Below are 11,446 nucleotides of genomic sequence, written 5' to 3' on the forward strand. Positions count from 1 at the left end.
CCAGCCACAGGTGCTCCAAAACCAACCCCTGCACCAGCATCTACCTGCCAGCACAGCAGCTACAGCTTTTGGCAGCTTTTGGCAGCTCAGTAGCACAAGGACATTGGTTTGGTTTTGCTGCTGCAGTAGCAGCATGCAGAGCAAGTAATGAAGAGCAGATGAAGCAATTTGCTCAAGATAAATATTGCTTACTAAGTGAACACTTTTGTCCTAACCTAAACAAACCTTCATTTTCCCCTTCCACATCTAAGTAGACAACTTATTTCAACAGCAATAGCTCCAGCTATAATGAGAAGTAAATCCATGAGCAATCAGAGAAACGTGCTTTTGTTTTGAAACCTGTTCCATGTAGGGGCAAAGAAAAACTTAACACACCTCTGAAAATACAACCAAGCTTTATGCACTCAACAGCAGCCAATCTGCTCAGACTCAAATGCCTACAAAACTTTAAGGATGTTTAGCTCTAGCATTTTCACCCAGACAAAACTGAACCAAAGCCAAAGGTTGGAACCTTCTCAGAATACAAAATTTCCTACAGATCTGGGGATTTTGAGCATAAGGCTTAGTCACAGTCTATAACACATGCATGCATGCATTACAGTACATCATATGATTAAAAAGCACAAATTAAGAAATGTGAAGAATGCATTGAGAGCAGCCCTGACAAGGATTGGTGCTGGAAGGAAGGGTGGTGATTGAGGGGAAGCTCAACCACCCTGCTTGGCTTGGCAGGGAAGCAGCTGCAAGGGGCCAGCAGTCCCTGTGCATCCCAGCCTGGCCAGTGACTCCTCTGGGCCAGTGAGGAGTGGGTCAGGAGGCTGGAAATCCCAGCAGAGCTGATATGTTTTAAAACCCACATGCCAGTTGTACCTATTTGAAGCCACATAACTCACACTGAGAACTTCCGGGCTCTCAGAATTAGGAAAAAAAAAAACAAAAAAACAACCAAGATCTATCTTGCAATCTGCAAAGCACATACCTATGCTGCAGATACCTGTAGGTTCATTTGTGTCCTCTCACCTCAAAAAACACACTGGTGCCTTCAAAACAAACACTAAGTAAAAACCAGGACTAACTTCAGACACTCGGCCCTTTGCCTGCCCTGTACCAATCAGAACAAAAGAGCAGGGTCTTGCTGACTAAGCACTGAAGTCAAGACTCAAGTTGCATAACATGTTACTTTTCTACTGGAATCTCTTGATCAGAACAGCAATCACACACAAATACCCCTGATTCCTCAGAGCCTGGCTGCTGCCCTGACCCCAATTTCAGGAAATGACCTGAAAGTGCCTGCAGCCTTCCACTCACCTTGGTGTGCCATCAGGAGGGTGTTGTTGCCTCTGCCCCGTGAATTGTAGATCACGGCCGCTGCTGCTCCCCTTCTGGTTGCCACCTGAATTTTTTCAGCAAAACTGCAATTGCCTCTTTCAATCAGGGCTATCCACGGTGCTTCCATGACAGTGAAGGCAGTATTTTTGTTGCAGGCATAAGGATCAGCATCAGACACTGGAATGCCCACCACCCCCTGAGCGCCAATATAAGGAGAATTAAAACCATACAGGCCACATTCACAGCGCTCAAACACAGTTCTGTTGCTGGTGCTGTTGAAATAGAATAAACTGAGAGAGGCCAGCACAGAAATTGCCTCTGTAGCGTGGAATGAAATTAAGAAATCCACCAGGAGAAAGAGAAACCAGAACTTCTTGACTTGCTCCATTTCTTCTTCCCAGCAGCAGGAAACGGAGATGTCCAGAGGTATTTTCCGCTGCTGGTGATCACGGAATGCAGCCGAGTCCCGGCGGAACCTGACACCGGCCAGGTGAGCGGGGCAGTGCCGGCAGCTCAGCCGTGCCAGGTGAGCCCCGGGACAGGGACACGCCCGCCCATCGCGGGGCAGGCGGAATGTCCTGCGGCCCAAACTTCCTCCTCTTCCTCCTCCTCCTCCTGCTGCTGCTGCTGCTGCTGCCGCACAACGCCCATCCTCCTCCTCCTCCTCCTGCTCCTCGTCTCCCAGCACGGCACAAATCCCACCTCGGGTGATGCTGCCCCAGGAGCGCCCCGCTCCTGTTTCCAGCCGAGTGTCCCTGCAGAGGAACAGGTCAGGTCATCTTTCACGCAGTTACATAAGCCCTCAGTTCTCACTTCATGGGGAATCTGTGATGCAAATAGCCTTGTTAAGAAGGTCAAAAGCAAAGGGAATGTATTAGTAATTCTTAGAAAAATTACCCTTCTTCCAGGCAAGGTTAACCAAGTAATTTCCTGCATTTCTCCTTTTCAGATCCTTTCAGTTGTCTACTTGGAGAGGTTCAGCTTGTTCTGGTGCTTTTCATAGGCTGGTTGTGCTCTTGATTGATGCACACACGCATGAGATGTGGAACCATCTACACTGAATTCAGAAACAAACTCCCTCTGCCAGACCATTTTCACATTCCACATGACTTGAAAGATGTGCACTGAGAGGCTGGAATGATTATCACTCAACTCTCCACTTGTGCCTGCAGGCTCTGGAGATTCCAGGCTTGTATTCTCTAACAATTCCTGGTTTCCCTTCATGTTTTCTTAGCGTAGAACAGTAACAGTGAAAACCTTACCCATGGCACAACACCCCGATCCACCAGGAAAATAAAGGACAAGTTGTCAAGTTCTCAAAACCTTTGTCCAGGTTTGCTGCAAGAGTCCTGCTGCAGGCAGTGTGGAAAGCCAAGAGAAGTTGCAATTTGGGGGCACACCTTGTGACAGGAGCTCCAGCTAGTTCTCCAGAAAAGGGTCTTGAAAAGAGCAAACATCACTGTGGAAGAGATTCTTGGAAAAGCCAAACAGCTTTCCAGACATTAAATGAAAATGGAAAGAAAGAATCCAAGATGTTCACATCTACTATTAACTCCCTTCCTTATATGCTCCCCTTTTCCGTGTTGCACTAGTTCTACAACACAGTAATTCCAAATTATCACCTTGAAGACAGGACTCGGCAGTTTTCTACACTCTACAGTATTTTTAGCTATACACAGTTTCCCTTCTCCCTATTTTGCTTTGAAAGCAGTGCTGGAGACACCAGACAGCTGCAAATGCAAGATTTCAGAGCACAGTGCTTTGGTCAGCCATGGTTTCCAGAGACAGGGCTTGTGCTCCCCCAGTATTTCACCCTCAGCACTGACAATTCACAGCAGCAACAAAGGTGTTTCCTGGGACATTGTGCAGGGGTCAAGACTCTGTATCTTGGCTTCACATGGCAAAGTTCACTTGTTCTGACAGACCTGGGATCCAAACTAGTTGGCTTTTCTAGCTGTGTCAATGAGCAGCAGGAGAAATAAAGCAGCCAGCAGAGAGGGCCTTTGCTCCAGGCTGAAAGTGCTGCACTAGCAGGGAGAAGGCAGACAGGCAGGGTGGTGAGATCACAAACTAACACTGCAGCACTTCATGAACTGAAGTCATCATATCATATCAAGTCCAGCATAAATTGGGGTGGTGGTGCCTCCACAGACTGATTAGAGTAGCAAAATATCAAGTTAATGACAAGGACTGGATATTGTCCATCTACATACTGCAGGAGTAATTATCTCTCCTTCCCAGCTTTCATCATGAATATTTCAAATAACACTTGAGCAAAATAAAATGAAATCCTTTAATGTCATTAGCAGATTATGTATATTCCACACCATTCTGATATTTCTTTCAGAGTCAGGATGTCCTAACATGTAGGATGAAATATTCAGTGCTACATACTTTAAATGTACTAAGCAGTGCAATGTGGTAACAGCCTTTGCTGCATTTGTGTGACATCTGCCCAGTGAGAGGTCTACTCACAAATCAACTTCTTTTCTCTAGGTACTGCTGTCCTGCTTCCACCTGTGCACCAGTCTGGGAAGGTCCAGCACCTGGCGCTGCTTTCCTGCCATGCCACAAGCACAAAAGGCATCTTACACACCAGCATGGACTGAAGCTCAGGGATTTTCAAAGAAGTGAAAAAAAGTTATTTTTTATAGAATTCCTTGTCTGTGCCCTCTGTTGATTTCACTAGGCACCACTGAAAGAAGCCTGCTTCCATCATATTTACCCTCCCTGGCCCCCTGGGGGATTTGCATTGTGGATGAGAACCCCTCAAGCCCTGTCCAGCTGGTCCCTGTCCCCCAGTGCTCCCAAGCTCTCCCAGCAGTGACACTCCTGCTGCTGCAGGGCTGTGGGCTCTGCCCTTCCAGCTCTGCCCTCCCTGCAGCCACACCTTTCGCTGCACCAAAGACATGGAGATAAGTGGGTAATTCTCTTGGGCAATAAATGGAAGAATTTAAATTACACTATGAGAACACTGAGTTCATGGAGGCATCGGGATGGCTGTTGGCCAGGTAACTGACTTCACAAGAAATCAAGGAAAAGGGAAGTTCATGGCACCTGCTTTTATATGGATGTTCTTGGAAGTCAATTTGTTTTCACATGCAGGTCCCACAGACTGTGTTCAGAGCTTGAACAAAGAGTCCAGCTCTTTCTGTAGGAAATACAGAAGTTGATGCAAAATGTCCTCTAAAACATAAACTACTCTGAAGATCTCCTAAACAGTATTTTAGAGAGGTAAGATGGGGAACCTGACCAAAATTTTATAGCAGCTTTCAAAACAAAATGTAAACTCATAAATTGTCAGGCATTCAGCCCACAGTTTTAAAATATATATTGCATGGACAGTTAATAAGATCCTACCTCAAAATGCTTCTGACATAACAAAAGTTAGACTTGGAGGACACAGAATATCCCAGAAACAAGTTGGAAGGAAATGCAGATCCACAACCATTTATTTCAGGTATTTTTAGGCTTGCCAATGATTCCTGTCGCACAGGCAAACAGGAATCAGCCCATCCCTGCTGGACCAGGCACCACTGCTCCCGAGCTGTGCTGGCTGTAACCAGGGGAGTGTTCCCTTCCCGCAGATCCCTGGGAGAGAACCACACAGGACACACCTGCATTTCAGCTGGGCTGCTCTTTGGACCAGCAGCCACAGGGCAGTGGGGATAGCGGGTTCATCCCGCAGGGATAGAGGGTTAATGCCACAGGGATAGAGGATTAATTCCACAGGGATAGCGGGTTAATGCCACAGGGATAGCGGGTTAATGCCATGGGGATAGCGGGTTAATGCCACAGGGATAGCGGGTTTATCCCTCAGGGATAGCGGGTTTATCCCGTGGGGATAGCGGGTTAGTGCCACGGGAATAGCGGGTTCATCCCACAGGGATAGCGGGTTAATACCACAGGGATAGAGGGTTAATGCCACAGGGATAGCGGGTTCATCCCATGGGGATAGAGGGTTAATGCCATGGGGATAGCGGGTTCATCCCGCAGGGATAGCAGGTTCATCCCGTGGGGATAGCGGGTTTATCCCTCAGGGATAGCGGGTTAATGCCACAGGGATAGCGGGTTCATCCCGCGGGGATAGCGGGTTTATCCCGCAGGGATAGCGGGTTCATCCCACAGGGATAGCGGGTTCATCCCGCGGGGATAGAGGGTTAATGCCACAGGGATAGCGGGTTCATCCCGCGGGGATAGCGGGTTCATCCCTCAGGGATAGCGGGTTCATCCCGCGGGGATAGCGGGTTCATCCCGCAGGGATAGCGGGTTCATCCCGCGGGGATAGCGGGTTCATCCCGCGGGGATAGCGGGTTCATCCCGCGGGGATAGCGGGTTCATCCCAAGGGATAGCGGGTTCATCCCAAGGGATAGCGGGTTCATCCCGCAGGGATAGCGGGTTTATCCCGCGGGGATAGCGGGTTCATCCCGCGGGGATAGCGGGTTCATCCCTCAGGGATAGCGGGTTCATCCCACGGGGATAGCGGGTTTATCCCGCAGGGATAGCGGGTTCATCCCTCAGGGCTAGCGGGTTCATCCCGCGGGGATAGCGGGTTAATGCCACAGGGATAGCGGGTTCATCCCTCAGGGATAGCGGGTTTATCCCGCGGGGATAGCGGGTTCATCCCTCAGGGCTAGCGGGTTCATCCCGCGGGGATAGCGGGTTTATCCCTCAGGGATAGCGGGTATATCCCGCAGGGATAGCGGGTTCATCCCTCAGGGATAGCGGGTTCATCCCGCGGGGATAGCGGGTTCATCCCTCAGGGATAGCGGGTTTATCCTGCAGGGATAGCGGGTTCACCCCGTGGTTTAATCCAGGCCCGCTCCCCGCGGCCCGGCGGCACAGCGCCCCCTGGCGGCCCCGCTCCAGCTGGGCCCCGCCGCTGGGAAAATGTGACCCGGGAAAAGGCGACCCGGGAGAAGGCGCATTTTCCATCCTTCCCAGAGAAAATCCAGCGCTGCGATCGCTGAAAAGAGATGTTTTTACCCTCGCATGAACTCAGTCTCTGCAGCATTGGGTCAATCTAACTCCGCGCAAATAAGACACGAACACCTGCAGAAAAATCTTCCCCGTGACAGCAGTGATAGGATAAAGGGGGCGGCTTCACACTGGCAGAGGTCAGGGGTAGATTAGAAAGTAGGAAGAAATTCTTCTCTGTGAGGGTGGTGAGCCACTGGAACAGGTCACCCAGAGAAGCTGTGTCTGCCCTATCCCTGGAAGTGTTCCAGGCCAGGTTGGATGGGCTCTGAGTAATCTGGACAAGTGGAAGTTGTCCCTGCCCGTGGCAGGAGGGTTGGATCAAGATGATCTCTAAGATCCCTTCCAAGCCAAACCATTCTATGACATTCACTGATGATGATATGTTTCCACCAGTGATTTCTCTCATCAGAGAGGAATGGGAAAGTTGTTACTAATATCTTGACCTCTAAAATTTTCCATAGTAAAAGCTATTAATAGATCAGTTTTATCTTAGGGGCGTGTGTGTAACAATAAACCAGTAACAGGTAAAACTGGTAGCCAGTAAAATGGACTTGTGATAAAGGATGAGGAAGGAGTCATCATTAGGGGAGTTTTTTCTCTTTGTTCCTTCTCAGCAACTTTAAATTTCCTGATTCCCTGCACATCTGGATTTTGCCCAGAACAAACTACTTCATCATTGTAAGGCTAAGTGGGTGTGATATGATGTGAAAACATACATAGTGTTGTCCTGTTGTTTCAGAAAATAAGGTGGACTGGAAAGCTCTGTTGATTTTATGGTAAAGTTGGCAGGAAGGGAGGAGGATGGAGGGAAATGTGATGAAGGCCTGAAGGCCTAACACACAGCCAAAGTGCTATTGTCCCTGTAGCCCACACAGGAGCAGGGAATACAGATAATGCCCAAGATGTCAGGTCTGGCCCCAACCAAGACTCATCTGATAACCCTGGAGGTTGCTGTTCCTGCTTTCCTCAGGAGCCCTCAGACTGCTGTCAGCAGCAGAGCAGATTTTTCTCTTACTGCTCTGCCAACAGGGCATCTCACATGCAAAGATCTCCTACACAAATGGCAGAGAGGATTAACCACCAAGCCTCCTCAGACCTCTCTGAGAGATGCCACCAGAGCAGATTCCAGCCAAGCAGGAGTCCTCCTTCCTCAGCCCTGTGAACAGCTCAGCTGTTTCTGCATCCCCAAGCACTCTTGGCTCTTAACACTGGGCTGCAATGACCACCTCTCTTCCAGGCTTTCCCAGTTCTGCCTGAAGGCCATACAGCTCCACACTTTGCCCTGAGGAAACAGAGACAGGGTGCTCCTCTATGCTGATTAGAATCCTTTCCAAATTAGAAACTCATCTCACTGAAATATTTTGTCCTCACTGTCTATAACACAGGGGACTGATTTATAAACCTTCTTTGCCACCACATAAATCATACTACCCACTAAGGTCCTACAACACAACTATGGGAAATAGTCTTACAAAAATCACAAAATGTCTTTGAGAAAACTAAATTAATTAAGAGAGATGGGATTTCATCCATGTCTCATGAAGTACACTCACTCTCAGGTGATACATCTGTTGCTTTCAAGATTTAAAATATCCTTTTAGTTTTGGAAAAAATCCCCAAAGAAATGTGAAAATTTGGGGTCTGTTTTCAGAGCTCATACAGTTATCTTCTCTCTGGAGTCTGGTCTAATGGCTGAGGTGGTGACATCACAGTCACCAAGCATTCCATCCCCAGGTCCCAATTCCCTTCTCCTCAGCTGACTCCAGCAGAACTGCCTGCTTTGCTACCTTCACCTTGGGCCAGCTGGGGCCACCACTGATTGCAATTAATGCAGCTGGCATCACTTTTGCAGCCATATAAACCCAGTAAAATTCTTTCTTTATTCATCCAGTGTTAGTAAACTCCAAACCAAATTTAAAAAGCAAGTTAATCTGAATTGTGACATGCCAGTTGTTGTAGTCAAAATCACTTTCTCTAGAGCAAAAGTTTTGGTTCCTTTGCTACACATTTAAGCACCATGTGCAACCACTGGCTCTGCCATGGCATCGAGAGGGTCCAGGCCATTGTTGTACAGCAAGCCACTGCACTGCCAGTACTCCACAGCTCATTTTTTATTGTGCTGTGTAATACCTATCAGGAAAACAAGCCCCAAGCCAAAGGATTCCAAATGCAGCTCCACCAAAGTACAGTTCAAGGAACTACCAAAGCAGACATGAACTTTGTACTAAAGCACTCAGTAGACAGGTTGACATAGAGAAACTCACAGAAATAAAAGCTAAGCAATACAGTATCAGAGAAAGGTTCTCAGACCTGTGCTGGAGCTGTGTGAAAGCGATTGTGCTGGGAATCAGGTTTTACAGGGAAGATGGAAGGTCACTGAGTGCCTCCTGTCCTGGCACATCTCTCAGTCTGAACTGAACTGGGAACACCTCGCTGTAGCAATGGTCTCTGCCACCTTGAGAAAATGTGAGGATGCTCTAGATACAGTTGAGAGGAAAAGTGCAGGGAGCTGGGTGCAGCGCAGTGGGTGCACATGTTAAGACACTGATCACAGAAAAGGTTCTAAAGAAAGAGGCTGTGCTAGAGTTGCCTTTTCCTTTGCAGCCTACAAGCTGCAAAGCCAACAGTGAAACGATTCCTCTTTCCTCTCTGCCACATTCTGTCAATACCCAGGGGCCAGGATCCACAGCGGAGCTCTGGCCCCCACTGCTCCCACGGGAACGGGGCCGGGCCAGGAGAGCGCGGGGCCCTGTCCTGGCACTGTCAGCGCTCATCAAACAACCACACGATGGTGGTGTCGGCCTGTGAAACAAGGAAATGCACCGAGCCCAGCTCGAAACCACCCCCAGGACACAGCCACGTCGGAAATGTCCCTGTTCCCTAATCCACGGTGTCAGGACAAAAGATTTCCCCAATCCGCCCCTTCCAAGTGCAAAGCCTTCTTTGCACCCCACTCAAAGAGCAACACAAACTCCTTTGCCCTAACAAAGATTTGCACTCTCCCAGAGTCCAGCCACCAACTTGAAAACATCTGGCAAAACCAGAGCTCACAGAGAAAGCTGCCAGCTGACAAAGCTCTCGCTCCCTACAACTTCAACTGCATCCATCAATTTACCAGCACACACCCTGCTGTCAGCACTTTCCTTCTCAGCTGTAGGTACCAAGACGAAGCCTTCAGTCTCCCAGAGGCTGGATCCAAAGAGAATGGCACTGGGGACTGCTCACACACTGAAGGTCCCAGGACAAAAAGCTCAAGAGCCTGGTGTTTGCATTCCCCCTGGCAGCTGAACAGCTCTAACCCAGAGAACTGCCTGCTGGGAAAAGCCTCTAAATTCACTAAGAGCACCCAGTGTGTGCCTCCAAACTTCCTTTCCTTGCCAAAGAGAGGAACTACAAGCCCATTTCAAAAGAAATGGCATCCCCTCCTCTAAATTACAAAACATGCAGGGACTGATCCCATACCAAAGTGCTGGAGCACTGTTACTGGGCATTACCCACCCAGGGTGCAAGACCAGCTGCACACCCAGACTCCGTGTCTCTGCTTACCTTGTCCGAGAGACGTGCTGCCAGAATTTCAGAAGGCCACCTCTGAGAAGTGGAGGCCACATGCCAAATTCAATCTGTCAGGAGACCACCTTCCTAAGATGGATACCAGCTCCTTAGTGGTACAAACTGAGGCAGTGTTTCCACACTGACTATGCCAGTGTGCATAGTCTCCTCCTCACTGCTGAGTTCCCACTCCCTTCCCTCATGCTTCCAGCAGGATGAGCTCTGTGAATCCCCTTCACCCTCCCCACTCTTCCCAGCCCATCCACCCACATCAGGCTTAAGCTGAAGCCTCTTTGTCTCCTCTGGCACACCAGTCCAGCTCCTCTGCAGAGAGCCCCAGCCCCAGAGCACAGAGCAGTCTGGACCCATTGCATGGCTGTGGCTGTTTGTGGCAGCTGAATGCTCCCTGTTTCCAGCTCTCACTGCAGCATGGCCCCAGGGCAGAGCCCAGCCAGGCTCCCACTGCAGCCCCTGGAGCTTGGGGCACACACAGTGGTCCCAGAGCTGACGTTCCTGGGGAGCACCATTAACTATGCCTTGCAGTCAGTGTTGTGTTCTCATCTCCTGCAGCCTGTGGGGAAAACAGCCTGTGCTGCCAGGCCAGCAGTGTCCCTCTGGGCAGGGACAAGGCTGAAGGGCTTTCCTGTTGCAGAGGAGCCAGCATTAACCTGAGCACGGCCTGGCAGGTTGGAGCTGGGTCCTGCCTGCTGTCCGGGACTCGCTGCCCACCAACCGCCCCCACCCGCCACACTCTGTTCTACAGGGACAGAAGGGTCTGTGTGTGCCAGGGGCCCTTGGATGTCTCTGTATCCATGGACAGAAGGGTCTGTGTGTGCCAGGGGCCCTTGGATGTCTCTGTATCCATGGATAGAAGAATCTATCTATCTGTGCAAGGGGCCCTTGGATTTCTCTGTATCCATGGACAGAAGGGTCTGTCTGTACAAAGGTTTCCATAATGCTGTTGTACCCCTGGGTGTGGAACAAACAAGGAGAGTAAAAGTGTCAGTCATGTTGCTTGCACACTCCTTCCTTTGGATACAAGACACACCAATGCACACCCCCATGTATAGATACATTAAAAGGATAGGGATGGATAGAGATTTCCCCCAGAGCTCTGACTTTGGCATAAACTCACCTTGCACCTTGTAAGCAGGCAGCCATGGGATTTTCTTCCCAGCTCTGTATGAGTAGGTATCCAAGAGCTGAAGGAGCAGCATTCAGAAGCAGTTTCAGGATTTCTAGGCAGGAAGTGGAGCTCACAACATCCACATAACTCGCCGTAGTCATCAGGATGGGCTGCTGGTTCTTTAGGAATGTGGCACGATGGAGACGCGAGACTTGGAAAAATCCCAGCTCTCTGTAGATTTGAGCAAAGGGGGAGCAGCAGAAACACTTTGTGTCTGCTTTGGGGACACGAGGTCCAAGGAGCTGGGGTGGCAGAGGGTGACCTGGGCTGGTAGCAGGTCAGGTCCTGTGTCATGACAACATAGAGTGGCACAGGACAAAACTAAAAGCATGCACAAGCACACTGATGAAGACTTTCTGATGCTGCACATCCTACAGGAAAAGCTGCTGTCACACAATCCA

The sequence above is a fragment of the Agelaius phoeniceus genome, chromosome 14 (assembly GCF_051311805.1).
Source record: "Agelaius phoeniceus isolate bAgePho1 chromosome 14, bAgePho1.hap1, whole genome shotgun sequence".
Lineage (NCBI taxonomy): Eukaryota > Metazoa > Chordata > Aves > Passeriformes > Icteridae > Agelaius > Agelaius phoeniceus.